Source organism: Euwallacea similis, chromosome 25 (genome assembly GCF_039881205.1).
Source record: "Euwallacea similis isolate ESF13 chromosome 25, ESF131.1, whole genome shotgun sequence".
Lineage (NCBI taxonomy): Eukaryota > Metazoa > Arthropoda > Insecta > Coleoptera > Curculionidae > Euwallacea > Euwallacea similis.
In genome coordinates, this window is record NC_089633.1 from 2,562,756 (window position 1) to 2,579,406 (window position 16,651).

The following is a 16,651-nucleotide window of genomic DNA, read 5'->3' on the forward strand; positions in this document are numbered from 1 at the left end:
TAAAAATAAATTCTAAAGTATCCAAAAAATCGAAATGTCTTTAACTTGAACAAATAAATCCCATTTCAGGTGGTAAGAAGGGTGCTGCAAAAAATGGAAGTGTGAAAAGAGGCTTGACCCCGAAAAACTATCGCCGCATAGATTTCAATGGACTATAACCTCGTAAAGTGACTTCTAAAATCTATCTGTGAAGACTTTAAAGAGTAAAGTATGATTCAAACTTTAACTTGATATGGTAAATAGCCCGAAGAAGTTGTGAAATAAAATTTTACAAGAAGCTTAAAGTTTAACATCCTACCGATATCTTAGCAACCAAGAACTTCTTGTTTAGAGTACAAGGTGGTCAATTTTGGGATGTGGCTATTGTAATCTTCTAAATTATGGGTGCCAAGTCGGAGCCGCAGAATTTATTAAATTTACTATTAACATCCTTAAAAAAGTAACTTTAAAATACGAAAATTTCACTTGAAACGAATAGTCATGTATTAACGAAACTTGCAATTGATTACTGAGTTAAAGTGTGATGGTGTTTCGTAATTTGGAAAAACTATGTTTGGAATTTGGCTCCTTAATCGTAATTTGATATTTCATTTTCCTAGGATTGCAGCGTGAAAAATTCAAAGAAAATTGAAACATTCCTTCAATCTTACTGTCTTTACTATGTGACCATTTTTGATTATTAATAAAGTTTTCTGTGTCTATGTTTAAGTCTTCCAGAACATGGCTCTCTATTATTTCGGGACAAAGTTAAAATTACTAGGACTTAAGATTCGCAGACTTGGTGATCTCACTTTTTTAGGAGTTTTCCATGGTCCTAAATGAATTTGCTGTGTTCTTCATGTACCTTATTACAAAGACGTATAATTTTTTTAATTGAGAACAAGTTTTCTCCTGAACGGCACTCCTCTTTTGGCTACGTAATATTATTTTATTAATGTCAATATATGTCCAAAATCCATTCAGTTCTGTATTTCAATAATTTTTACCGAAGGAATTAACATAATCTTCATTGCTCCACACTGACGTTCAGCACTTAGATATGTGAATCACACATTAAGTATGAGTGCCTTTTCATTGCCATTTTTTCACTCCTCATATTTCTGCCTTTCATTTCATCCATCAAAAAGATCTGTGATTGCAACGAATAATATGTAAGCAGGGAATGGTAATTCCCTGCTGTGAGCTCTTTTCCTTCCCTGAAAAGTGCACATTGTCGATGCTAATAGATAATTCAAATTCCTCCGCCTCTCCGATTTTACGCAAACTGCCTGTAAAATGGGACAAGTTTGGAAAATGGGTCAAATTTAACTTGAGAGAGAAATTCTGTTGACATATCGAAAAGTTACAGGAAGTTTACGAATTCTTTTTTTAATAAGTCAATTGTAGGGTTGGAAGACATCAGAGCTATCTGAGCAACCAATGCTTCTAGTATCAAGATCGCGAAACGAATAGCACAAGTTTCTGAGATATTTGGTAACATTTCTCCCAATTAGCCGATTTTGTAACTCTCACATGGCGATAACAATAGTGGACACACCTAAGTAAGACTCCTATAGAGATCCTCCGTTAATTGCAATACAAATCCCTACGAGAATTTGTCATAGAATTTTACCTATGATCGAATTCCCTTTTCTAGCATATCTTTTCAGATTACACAAATGAGCTTCAAAGGGACTTTTTCAATAGAGGTAAAACCGCCCCTTTCACCCTTTTCTAGATCCAGCACTGTTCACATTATTTAAATTTTATATAAGTAGAGCAGTGAAAGACTTTTATTCTAATAACGTCATGGGAAATAACACATGATGACAATTCAGTTTATTTATTGGAATAATGATGCATAAATCGTGCATAATTCAAATTAGTTAGAAACACACTTTTAAGCTACAAAAATTCCAATATCGAACAGTTCTATCAGGGAGAACGTGGCCTAAAAGCCAATCTCTTAAAGTAGCGTTATCATTTTGAATTTCGACCTTTAAGGGCTAAATCCCCCATAAGGTCGGCTCTATCTCCCAAGGCTACTGCAGGGCCAACTTCCCGAAAACTCTATCTCTACCCGACTTTGTACAAAGGTTTTCGGCTTTACCCTCGTCAAACTTATGTTTCGGGACGACCCTAAAGATTGTCCCTTTCCCTAGTCTTTAGGTAAACGACCTAAAGTTAGTTTTCGGTTTATGCTCAGAAATGGAATACAGGGTGTGGTATGGAACGGACTACCATAGATTAATATGGGAATTGTCTGAGCAAAAGAGGGTCGCTTGTGTTGAACTATGATGGGAATATCATAGTAGGTCAATGGTGATACCTCGTATGACAACGCGACATTCTCTCATGCTATCTTGTAGTTTTTAAATACTGCTCTTGGTGATAAGTACAAGAAGTGAATGCACTCGTATCCGGTTTTAGTTGCTTTATAAGCTACGTATCGAACAAAGACGCTGGAAGAAAATATTCGTAAGGCTCTTTATACGGCCCTGGCTGACTCCCAAAGTTTTAAAGTATTTCAAAATTTGAAGTCACGTCTAAAATGTAATAAGATTTAAGGCCCAAACTTCCAGAACTAGCTGCCCATCAGATAAATAATAATTTAGTACGACTTCTTCACAGTGATCTTTATTGAATCCATATCATCCATCTTTCAGACTGGCAAGAAATTTGTTTGGAAACTTTCCGGACAAGTTACACGAGCTAACTTACGGAGTTTGTATTTATAGAAACAGGACCAATATTCAATGATGGTATTTACCAAGAACTATAAGGGAAACTATAGATATAGAGCAACTATCGCTCCTGAAGGTAAAGTTGGCAGTGGATTAGCAATAGGGTAAGAAAATGCCCGCAAATGGCTTCGAGATAATGAAAGTTTTTGTGTCTGGCCAAGTTTTTCTAAGCAACCGCTTTTTTGGCTTCATTTTGAAGGTCGCAAAAGGTTAATTATTGAGCAGCTTGGCCATTTTCTAGCAGAGCCGTTAATTAACAAGAGCAATAGGGAAGACTTTAAAGTACTTACGCAGTCATCATTCTGGTAAAAATGTTGATTGTTTAATTGAAACTGGAATCTTACCTGAAACAAATGGAAACAAATTAATCATATATAATATAACAACTATTAAAAAGTATCGATTAGGTTTAGGGCAAAATGCATGAACGCAATTTGGGACGAAAAAAGACGAGTGCACGAATACCTTGTCTAATCTTACCTTGTAATCTAGATTACTACTGATCTAGACTTACCGCGGTAAAATCTCTCTCAGTGTATGCTATCGTGATTAGAATTGTTGCATAATAATGAAATATCTGATTTTTGGTGCGTGATTGAATGATTTAAAGAACAAATTTATATAACTAGGTTGGGAGGGTCATCATTTTGAACTTCTATTATGATTTTTTTGCGTTATCTTTAATAAAAATGATTTAAATATCGAAATCTTATGGTGTCAACTAACTAACATTACGTTTTTGAAGAAAAATGACTCTGAAGCCAAAATATCAACACAAAGTCATTTGCGCAAAAATTATTCACCGCAATATTATTGGAACACCCTGTATAATGTGTTAGCATCCGCTATTTCCGATTTATTTGCATTTATAAATTGTGAACGTAACATTGTTATAACACGGTAATCATGGTAACTGTGATTCAGTTCCTCCACCGATTAAATGATTAAATATTTTCGAATTAATTACATTTGTAAATCGTGATTATAACATTTAATAACACGTAATCATCGTAACCGCGATTCGTTTCTGCAGATTAAATGGCAAAATCATGATTTCTAAATGCAAATAATTCGAAAACGGCGGAACCAAATATCAACATATAACACATTTTTAAAATTACAAAAAACATTTATCAATATGGAATGCACACTTATTGTTTTTTAGATGGCGCAAAATTTTCGTAAACTCTAAGACTCTAAATGTCTAATTGAGTTAACCAAAATTAGCAACTAGAAGAAATGGATATCAAAAGTCTAGAAGATAAAATAGTCACTAGCTCTGCTAGCTCTGTTGCTTTGTAGATTTGCTTACATTTTTCGATCTGTTTTCTAACATTGATTTTTTCTTCATTTTGCATATTTTCGGGATATTTTCTAGATTTCTGCACCATATTTCCATGAACATTGCTCCGCGTGCTCGCTCTTTATAACCCCTTCCAAATGAACTTAAATCACTAAATTTAGTTGAAATTCATGAATACAAACTTTTATACTTAATTACACATTTCAAATCAATAACAATCAATTAAACATCTAATTTTCCTTGATCTTTCAACACAATTTTTTATTTCCTTATTTTCCTAATGTCGATGACATAATCCCCTTAATAAAGGCATCATAAATTCAATGCAAACAGAAGCATTGTAGGCACTAATTTTCTATTTAGCATCCATTGTCTTCCACTTCAATTCTCTTATTGTTTTTGGACTTTATTCATGGACAATTATTTACTATCTACTCTAAGGCTGTAGAAAAGTGGGTCATTGTTATTGTAAGGAAATTAATTGTTACAGCTGCGGTAAAGCAATAATTTGAAAACCTATATTTGCTGTAGAAATTACATTTTTTGGGTACTTTGCAAAAAATTAGTTCTAAGCATTCTGTTTTTTTTTTTTGTTAGGAAACTCTCGTTGCCACTGGGGGACTCCAATAGTATTTTCTAGGTAAAAGCAGATGGTGCACAGGTATTATAAAGGGGACAAAAAGGAAAAGGACGGACTTGATTGGCACATAAATTTTTATTTAGAAAGGTTTTTCGTATCGTGGGACGTGAGGACAAATAACAGGCTAAAAAGGTCTTTTCTATATATAAAGGAAAGGGATCCCACAGAAAATGCTAAAGTGGCTCAGGCTTTCCTTCCTTATGAGCGTTGTAATGCATAGCTATATTAAGGATTTTGAACTTGTAATTAGCTAATGGATAATAGATTAGGTTAATAAATAACGCTAAAACCAAAAGGTCTGTAACATTTGAGCTGAAAACCTTCCATCTTGGCTAAAATGTCAAGTAGAAGGAACATTTACATGACCTACAATTTACTGCCAATTACATTACCCAGTAGGTACTTAAAGTTTGAAATTTAATGGCTACAACAGCCATACACATGAAAATTTAAGAACCACGTCAAATTCAAAATGGGACTTGCAGGGGTGCGTCTCTATCTTGAGTAATATTAATGTTGCCTCATAATTTTTTAACTCTCCCAGACAAAAATATCTTGTTTCAGACCATCAACCATCGGCTTTTTTCTCATTATTAAGTCGATGTTACCTACACAGGTAGATTCTTTTAGCTCTGCGGTGTATAGTATAAAACCCACGTAGGAACATACACCGTCGTAATAATCGTCTTCTGGTGGCCCCTTCGTAACCCTTTAACTTTTTAAGGACATTCCCATGAACCACGAAACCTTCAAAACCGGTTTTTAGTATTTTCAAATGACGAGCCCTTTTCAAATGAGCTGAGACATTAACCATTATGGTAATGGTGTTTTGTAGAGTTTCTCCTAGGAATATTGTAGGATAGATTTGCCCTCATTCAAACGGTGTGTGAGCGAATAACGGAAAACAGCTTTAACGTTTGGGAAAACAGGTCAGGGAATGGTCAAGTTTAACCTTCGTCTTCTTGCCTTAAAAAACTTCCTGAAATCCCCGCCTGGTATACATCGATACCTTAGTACTAAACTTCAATTTTACAGGACGATTCAGAGTCGAATATACATACTCTACCGAACGGTAGAATACCTCGCCATGATTCTAAGCCATCCATCTAAGATGGGTTAATGTGCAGTTATTGCCAAGATACAAGGTATTTTTTTCCAAATTTTCTTTTTGCAAGTGAATTTTTTTAATGAAGTCCTGTGTATATTATTCAATAATCAAAAACAGATTAGATTCCGATATAGTGAACGAGGGTGAACAGATGACGGAAATTGAGCGTGCCAGAAAATATCTTTAAAATGTATAAAAGTGGAAAAATTTGCAGAAATAAAAGAAAATAAAAAAACAGGAGGTATGCAAAATTGTAGAAAATTTCAAGGAGTATATGAACATGTTAGAAACCCTACAGTGGGTTTTTTTTAGGACGAGGCAAAGGGATTTCAATGTATCAAACTTCCTGTTCCTGATCGTGCAAAATTGCATTCTGCCACACAAAAAAATGGAGATTTGCTCCTATAATATGACGTATTTAAGAAAAATAAAAAACTTAAGAATCTTCCTATTCTTCGTCTATTACGGAGACGTAACATCGGATTAATTTCATTTGGTTTGTAATTTCATATCTGTTTTCTCTAAGTAAAACTACTATCGCGGTTAAAATGTTAAATACCCGCTAAAAGCTGTTACGACTCGCTTCCTCGCTCTACAGACGAAAATTGATTCTTGCTCGCTGTACGAAATTAAGTAATATAAATGTTTACACCAGCCCATATCTGGCCAAATATGATATATCCTAGATATATTTGGTTACAACTACTGAATCATCATGCATATTTCTCAACAAATTAATCTCGGTAGTATAATTCCTTTCTCTTTATCGCTAAAAATCCCTTTCTAATTTCCGCCAATGGGTTTCCCCCCGGATTTTTCCAGTGGTCAAGGCAAACGGCGTCGTTTTTCCCTGGCTAAGAAAAATCCGCGAGCGCCGGAGAATGTTAGCCGGCGGTCAACTGATATGAAAAATTCAGTAAATGTCACAGTATATAGGTAATACATATCTAAGTCCGTTTGATATACTTTCACAAAAATGTCGAAAATTATTGCAATCGAACCTTGAGCCGAGTGCCGCAAATGTGGGCTAAAATTATTCCGAAATGGCTGCAACACAATAACTGTCTTGTTCTAGACCTAAATTCTCTACTTTTAAATGTCTGAAAACTAATAGGCCATAGATAACTACCTATACCGAGCGTTCTAACGCTCTGTGGTTAATTATAAGGTAACACAGTAAACGCTCGTGCCGTAAGTTATTGGTAACAAGCGTGTAATGTTTACCGAAATCGGCAATTTAATATGCACAATTGAAAAATGCTAATTAATAAATTATATCTATGGGCGTAGTTTGCTATGTAAGAAATTTACTTTCGCTTTGATACCCAGAGATAGGTAGGTATACGCCGCAAGGTTTCCATACAGGGTTCACTAACCAAATAGATACATAAGAACTTATGAATAATAGTAATTAACTATCTAGTAACTTCCTCACTTCCTCAATAGCTCAAAGGGGTACGAAACTTGACTCAATTCAGGCTTATTGCACCCTCAATACAAACTCTAAATCGCTCTTCTAATGGCAGCATTGAAATTGTGTAACTCGCAGGAAAATATGCAGAACTTCCAGGAAAACATCTTCAATTGCTATTTGAAACTTTAAAGAAACTCGCAACTTTAAACTTCGGAATGTTTAGTTGTACTGCTCTTTCGGCAAGATAAATTTCAGCTGTTTTTGATTCAGCCATTTCTCGTTATTTTAGGGATTACTTTACAGAGACTTGTTTTTATAGAGACGAAGAAGAATTTAATTCAAATAATGATCATTAGCCGTCAAATAGATAGAAATCCACCTTATGGAACGATTGATAATGACTTTTCGGTATACAGGGTGGCCGAATTTGCATGTTTTTAATTGTAAACTCATTAACCACGGAAAATTAGAAAAAAAAATACAAAAATGCGTTCGTGGATTGTCTTTTACCAATTAGGAATAACTAACAGGTTAAATTTTATTATTGTTTCAATAATGTTTCATAACTTTTTTGTTACGTTAGCTGCAGGCAAACGATTTTTACCTCAAGTCATTTTATTAGATTGCGCTGATATAAATATGTAAGTTTTGAAAATGAGTTATTTTTCCAATTGTGATACAAATTTCTGTTTTTTAAATGTAAAGATATAGGTAACAATTTCTTCATTAAGCCCTTTTCATATTACTTCTATAAGTACATCAGGTTAGCCATTTATTGATTAATTAACACTGTTAAGATGGTGCCCTGTTCACCAAAGGTGAACTCTGTGATTTATTTTGAAATTAGCAGAGTTTGAAAAAGGTCAGCTGATTTTCTGCATGGCCTGACTATCTGCTTTATTAGTTGGATACAGATTACTAAAAAGTCGCTCGATGCGAGTTCCGGGTTTTATTCTTGATTCACAGTTAGGTACTTCCGTCATCAGTTTCAGAAAGCTACATCAAGATACCTTCGATATGAGTCGTTTGGCTCATTAACCATATGAGGCAAGCCTAAATCATATATGTGTAAGCCATCTATACAGCTTTTACATGTTGGATACCCACATTCATTTGGTTTTTTTTATTGATTACATTAACGTCACCATGAGAAATAAAGGTATTCGAGCCATAAGGTTTATTTCAAATAAAATTGACAACACGTTTCAATGAAAATTACATTTATATTAAACTTCAGAGCTTATATTATTCTCTTTCTTGGATGTCAGTTAATTTCATAGGTCAGTTTCAATTTATTTCATAATCGAACTAGCTAGTAAGTAGGTATTCACTTATTGGATCGACAATTGGCTTATTGCAAAATTACAACATTCATCAATATATGCAAACTTTACAAAATTCACTTGAAACTTGCCAACTTTTGATTTTTTCCTTGAAGAATTTCTGTAATATCTCAAGCGTGATCTATTCCTAAAGACTCAACATGGTTCCTTTTCCGTTTCCTTTTTTTTCCAACTATACTTAATTGCTGACCAAACGAGACTTTAACGTTCGTTAAAAGCAAAAAAAGCTTTCAAGAAAGGTTTTACACTTATTAATATGCATAATAGCAGGCCTCCACCCTAATGCCCTACTTTCCAAATATAGCGGCAAAGTAATAAAGAAAAAAATCAGCGCCACATGCTTTAACATAATTTTACATTATTCGTGCCGAAGCTAACTTACAAACCGTAATGCTCATAATAAATCATTCTTCGTGATGCTTGGGACTGTGTATGAGCATATTAAAGTTTTACCTGGAAATAAGTATTTTTTAATAAATGAAACGGAGATCAAGAGACAAGAAAAGTAAAAAAGTGCACTAAAAATCTACTAGTTATTTTTGGTACCTATCGATTTTCTCCTTAAATGAGGCGCAATTGAACGTTACGTCAGGCGCAATTTCCATTTTCACAAAATTGCATGTGTATTCCTATAAACCGAACCAACTCGACTTGTTTCATTGAAACGAATTTTAACAATCCTGCGGAACAGTTTCACAAGTCTGCGACGGCCATGTTGGGTTTAACCTTAGCCCGGCACCTTGGCCCAATATTGAAATCGCGCTTATTGCAACTCGGACTTAATTCTTTCAAATAAGCGACAGTGGCGCCGCTATTACGTCAAATTGCTGCTAACACAACGTGCAAATTTGTTAATAACCATTGCTCACTTTAAGTGAAATTTCGCACCAAAAATGGAGAAAAAGCTGTTATATACCGGAACGAAAACAGCTGTCTCAATGAAACAGTCCCTATTTAAGCAGTTGGTAATAACTTTAATATCCAACAGTGCCAAAGCCTGTAATTAAAAATTGAAGAATTATACCATCAGAGGAACTTATCGCCCAACTCTGGTATAACTGTAATACCTATCGAAAACTAACATCTCATGGTAATGGAACGCGCGCGGAACCCGACGCACACAATATGGCCACATTCTGTCTATAAAAATTACATTGTTTAAGGGTTTATCTTTCCGCCATCTTGAATCCGTAGACTGATTAATGACGAACGAATACCGGACGGCAGATGTTTTAATATTGTCGTTACGTCACCATTATAAAAGTGGACCGAAAGCTCAATTATGAAACTCGGGCGGACGTATCATTTTCTACTTTAACAACATTGAATTATACTTTTAATTGAAATTTGTTTATGGAAGTATCGACAACGTAATGCTGCTGTACTTGACATCAATTAATAGGTTTTGATGCCATAGGTGAGTATGTAATAGATTTTATTCAGGGAAGTGAATAATGAAATATTAATCAAAATAACAGTAAAATGATAGTTATGCAGGATCCTTAGGGGGCAGGGCTGTAATTTTTTTTAGAATAGGAAAAATATATTTTAAATACGATGGCGCCTGTTGCTATGGCAACGAAACTGAAAAGGCTACCTATGTTTTCAAGTTTACAGGCTTGGGCCCTGACAATTTATAATAATATGTGTAATAAGTTGGAGCTACGGAGTAGTAGATTAAACAGTTAATAAGGGTCAAGATAATTGGTCTCAGATTACGTCACGTATGTATTGCATGTCGGAGATAATCCCTACTAGTACATATTACTTGCTGTGTTTCACATTTTGTCCCCTTTCAAGCTTGAGGCCTATCTATTATAAGTCTGCTTGTTGTCAATACCAGCAAGTTGTTAATATCAGCAAAAATCAAAGGCATCATGAGTTATTAATTTATACAGAAAACACATCTCTTCAACAATTCTACAAAATGGATTTCACGATTTTTTCGGAGTAAATCCACTAAAAACACCATTAATCTTCTCTCGCAGAGAATCAGAACATAGTTGAAAAATGATGAGGAAAAACGAAATATTTCCCAACACTTGAAGATGTGACAAATAGTCCACTAATTTCCATTCGTTATTACGACGACTAAAACCACAGAATCCAAATTATATTAAAAATAAATATGGCAAATAAATTTCAAAATTTGTTTTCCTAAGCTCGTAGACCAATAAATGTCGATGAATATTTTATAAACGAACTAAAACAAGGCCGAATTATTAGTTGTGCAAATTGAAATGTTATTTTTCGAATAAAACAAATTAAATTACATAATATTGTTTCAATTAAACAATACCCAAATAAAAAGCACCCGCTGTCCAATTTTAATGCTGGTTCAATATTGAACAAGTTTTTCGGACAATTTCTGTTAAAATGCTAATAATGAAGTGAAAGGGACACCCTCCAACGAAAACTTATTTACACATAAAGAATTATTGTTAAAATGCATAATACAATTTCGAACCGACTTTTCAATTTGCGCATGCACTTTGAAGGCCATTAAAATTTTCTGGTCTGCTAAGTTCAGACAATACCCTTTTTTATATACGGGGGACACACAATAAGACATTTTTAGGTTAAGGATCATTGGGGAAGCGAGGTAATTAATTTTCGTAATATTCAATTATTCGTGATAATGTAATATGTTATTTCATTGCCCATATTAATTTTAAATAAATTGGATCGCCATGTTTGTTAATTGTGTCCGTAGTCAGCTTGAAACACTGTATCATTGAAAACGTTATGTAACAAAAGGGGGCTTTTGAGTTAAACTTTTTGTTTTACGTTCATGGAACAGATAATTAATTGCATAATAACTAAATTGAATACTTAGTACAATTCAATATACGAAAAAGTTATGTACACGTTTAAAATAGAATTAAATTCAAAAAATTGATTTGATCAGACCGTGAAATTTAAGTGGTTGTTTAAAACATGATTGGCAATGAGGATGGAAGTGACTGGTGATACTACTTGGCAATACATGTAGCAAATTAGTTTATATTTTTGTGTATAGAAAAAACTTTCAAAGTTGTCATACTTATATTTGTGAAAAATGAGAATCTTATAACTTCAACGAAGTGGATATAGTCACTTTCCAGGCATTGGAGATGTCGCATCGTATAAATATACAAAAAAAAAAAAAACATCAGCTGGAACGTGAGTAACACTAGGCAGTTCTGGTAAGGGATAGGAAAATCCCATGTGTTATACTTTTGCCCCCTGACATAGATTTCAAGGGTATACCTACCCTATTATATAAAGCAATGCTGGTAGAGCCCTCTATCAGGATTCTCCTCACGTGTGGCATACTTCTTAACGGAGATTGATCCATGACTGATAGTGATTTATTACTGACAGCAACATCGCATTTTTCGTTTTCACTGAATAGTTCAAAATCTTGTCATTTCAAAAAGATAAAAATGAGACATTAAAGTGCAATAGATGTACAGCAGATTTTGTTTTGTCAAATTTCCACATGTTCAGTCAATATCTTTCTCTAATGATTCTCAAATACACCCACTTTCACATGAAATGCACCACCCAATAATAATAATAATTAAGTCTTGTAATTTTGGCAAAATAATGCTTCATAATAGAGTATCAAATGATCAGACTTTCAGTTAAAAGATACAACATTTGATAATGAAAAAATTAATAATAAGTGACATCGCCTCGTACGGCAATGCAAGCACGTACTCTTCGCGGTATGCTTTGCAACAAATGATCAATATGTTCCTGGGGTATTTCATTTCATGCTACCTCAAGATGATGTCGTAGGTCTTCCACATTGTTTGGAGGCCTCGGTAAATTTCGAAGACGGCGACTCATCATATCCCAAAGATGTTCGATGGGCGATAAATCCGGTGACCGTGCAGGCCAAGGCAGTATTTCCAATTGTGCTTCTTCCAGGTATCGTCGAGTAATGTTCGCACTATGTGGTCTTGCATTATCCTGTTGGAAAATGCCATTTGGTAAAGTTTGCATGAAAGGTACTAATACTGGCCTCAGAACATTGTCAATGTAGCGACGTGCGTTTAGGGCGCCTGGAACGAACACAAGAGAAGATCTTCGGCCAACACATATCGCACCCCAGACCATAACACTAGGTGTTAAAGGTATGTGGCGCCTTTCAGAAAATTGCAAATTTCTTCTTTCACCTCGGTATCGTCTTACTCTTCTACGACCATCATTGATCCATAAACAAAATCGCGACTCGTCACTGAAGACGATATTGTTCCACTCATGATTCCAATCAATTCGTTCTTAACACCAGGCCAATCTGGAAGCTTGGTGTTGGGCGGTTAGTGGCAGTCGTAGATTTGGGCGGTATGAATGCAGGCGAAAAGACGAAATTCTTCTGTAAACTGTTGTCATCGACACCCGACGATTTAGAGCTCTCATCCAATCTACTGCAACAGACATTGTTGTTTGAAATCGATCACCAATGGCCATCCGTCTAAGAAGTCGATCTTCACGTGCGTTGCTGCTACGGGGAGGACGTCCAGCTGGACGATATCGCTGAACCCTTTCTTCAGACCACGAAGACCATATTCTCGCAATCGTGGTGTGGTTCCGATTCATTCTTCGGGTAATCTCACTAAAAGAAAGTCCACCCTCCTTCATGCCGATAATTCGCCCTCTATCAAAATCCGAAACGTGGGAAAAATTTCGACGCTGTCTCACTGGGGGCATTTTGAGATATCTTGTTCACAGTTCAACAACAAAATAAACTGATATTTCCATGTAAATACTGTTTTATTTATTTACAATTGAATAAAAAATCTAATAGGTCGATGACAAAAAAACCACTAGCATTCTTTCTTTTTTACTGAAAGTCTGATCATTTGATACTCTATTATGAAGCATTATTTTGCCAAAATTACAAGACTTAATTATTATTATTATTGGTTGGTGCATTTCATGTGAAAGTGAGTATATGTTTCGATACAGATATTGAAACCTACTTGATATCATTTCTCATGGCTCTTATGTACATCTTCTAATTTCTTCATAGATTGTCAATTGATTCATCAAGATTCGGCATTTTCAGTTGATTTTCTCATAGTTCCAGATCTGAGATTCCTGATTTAGATTTTTAACGATAATTTCTTTAACTTCTTATGTCGCATATGCACCGATTGCAACGGCCGATAACAAATCTATAACGACACAATGACGTCATTGGGGCACTAATACATGGGAAAAAAATTGAACCAATTTTAGTGGAATGTTTCAGCAATAGTTTGCTATACGTCCACTTTTTCTACGTCAGTGGAGTAAGACTTCCCTTGTATCTTAGGTAGTCGATGAGAGAAATCTGACATTAAACTAATTTCTTTCGTACATCTTTGACATACCAGAACTAGGTTTAGTACTTAACATTTAAGATCAAGTCAAAAACTCGGGCCATAAAGTCTCTCTTCCTCCAAATCACTGTCGCCTTGTGTATGTATGTAATATGAAGTAGATAATAAAATTACAAAATTTTAATTTGTAAGCAAATTTGCTTTGCGGTTATTTTATTGATTGCAGTTGATTATTACAGATAAATAGAGCAGTATTGAGCACAAACAAAGCGGATAATTGAAGAAATTTGTTCGTTTCAAAACGTGAATTAAAACCAATATATGGAATACATGGATTTTTATTTAAAGTTTTATTGTTTGTACTCACTCTGTCCAAAAATGGGTAAATTTTTTATCCATTATTCTATTGTATTGACTTTAACTCATATATCAAAACCAAATCCATCTTAAAAAATTTATCTTTTTGATTTTGATTTTGACAAATAAATTGATTGTTTGCTTAACCCAAATCGTATTTTTCAGTTATCGCCGTTAACGATGACACTTTTAACATAACTGACTTCTTCAATATCGAACTTAGATTTGAAAACAATGCTTAACTGTAAATATTTTTCTCTGGCGCAATATCATAAGCTACACGTTACAACCCAACATAACTTTCTCTAATAACCATATCGATTCCCTATCGATCATTGTGCCTTTGCGGAAGCGAATTTCTCCACACGTTTCGCATTGACGAAAGTACCTTCAGTCATTGTACACGGCTCTTAATGACATTTTGATTCCTTTCGAATGACCCAGTATCCCACGCATGGCATAAGGCATGCCCTTGACACCCATTGAGAACCTCGCGGTTATGCAGTACTGCTGACTTTCTATGAAGTAGATTTTTTCAACGAGAAAATTTTTCCAATATGCACTGCTGCTGTTCATTGCGTAATATGGTACCCATATTTAATAATAAGTCATGGAACAATACCATAGCAATATGGCCGTATAACCCATTGATTTATTTCATCTACAATTAACCGTTCTCTGTAATTACTCCTAACAAAAGGGCTAAATTTTCAGCGCTTTACAACACAATATTGTTTATCAAAATGTGATAATTAAAATTGGTTTTTGATTAATTAACAGCTGGATAAAGTGACAATAATGGGCGTAAATAATGTGATTTCATAGGGCTTAACGACGCTAAATAAAATAATTCTAACGATTCAACTCGAAAACAGGGACACCTAACTTGTCAGATAATTTGATATCAGAGATTATGCAAAAACCAACATTCAGACAAGACATATAAACGTCGATAATGTTAATATAAGCAATATATTGTTATGGTAATATCACTGTCACAACAAATGTAATAGATTAAGTACTATGCCACGACATAAGACTTTCCCTTCGATATTTCTTGGCCTATGGTTAAGTAAAAATTTTACAGAAACTGCAGTTCGCAGGTTCACTTAACTTTTAAGGTCGGCTGTCGGGTAAATATGATAATATTCTCTGAACGAATAACGACTGAAAATTAAAGGAAATTTCTATAAATTAATCTCGAAGCGGTGTTTATAAAAATTAATGCTACAGCTCATTTTAGGCATTTGTTACAAAAACTTTTGACGTACAACTTTTAAGCTTTCAGCATTTTGTTGAATATATTAAGACATGAGTCAGAAGATTACCAAGTAAAAAGGGGGACATATTTTGTGGACGGAAATCCCAAAACGGTAGATCCCACTCAATTTTAGGCATTCATCACACAATCATGGGACAGACCCTTTATTCCTTATTGATTATCTCGGATAGTTTAGGGTATCGTGAGCGCAACAAATGAAGAGATGCAAATTTACTAGACAAATTAGAATTTTCCAAAAATCCACTAAAAACCTCGGTTCAGCAACTTATTTTGAACATTTGTTATAAATTATATCTCATGCATCTCGTTCTCTTAATCTAGTTATAAACATTGAAAATGTCCAAAATCTGAATATTTATATTTTTTCATGTAAGCTATGAATTAAACATTCATTGTATACACATAAAATGTGTTACTTTTTAATCATGAAAAAATAATTGAAACAAGCCTTTATTACTATCAATTCGTGGCCGTCTCCCGGGGCAACCACATCGCCACCCCCATAATTACTGACGACACAAATAACAGCCCTTCAAAGCTTGACCAGCCTTGAATCCGTAAGTTCCTCTGATCTACACATTTGCTAAGTGCTTCATTTATTTATAAGCATAAACAGATGCTCGTCACATCTCCGATGGTCGTTTTTCGATTCCATTTATAAAGCGAAAAAATATCAAAGATCTTAAGGTCAGTGACACTCACGCGCGTGCTCGCAACCTTGAATCTGGTGGCTTTCTTATTGTTATTTGTTGTTGGCACTACAAATACGAATGGTCTCATTCAACAATGTATACAGGGTGTTTGATAAGGAAATTTACTACCTAAGTTAGGAACACTAGTACAATAAACTGATAAAAGCCCTACCCTAAAGGGTCAATGACCCCATCAAGGACTATGTTTGTGCAGATGGATCATTATATGCACATCCCATAAATGATCAAAAGCAGGTGCAGATTCGATACATCCTGTATGTCGCGTCTATCGACAGACTGTATAAAAGCCCTTCGTTCAATAGAGTGTTGTCTGGCCAACGCACCATCACAATGGACCCTTCTAGATCTATAAATGGTATCAAATAACATGGCATTTTTGCGAAAAGTGCCATTTTGACATCAGAACATGGGGTGGAAACTCAAATAACAATCGGTGTTTATATGTAACAGCACAAA

General features: G+C 34.7%; 1 protein-coding gene across 2 annotated transcripts in view; it reads right to left on the bottom strand.

The window, feature by feature from the left end:
• The window catches only part of gus (gustavus), an 89,576-nt gene that overhangs the window by 33,731 nt on the left and 39,194 nt on the right, over positions 1-16,651 (bottom strand). The window lies entirely within an intron of this gene.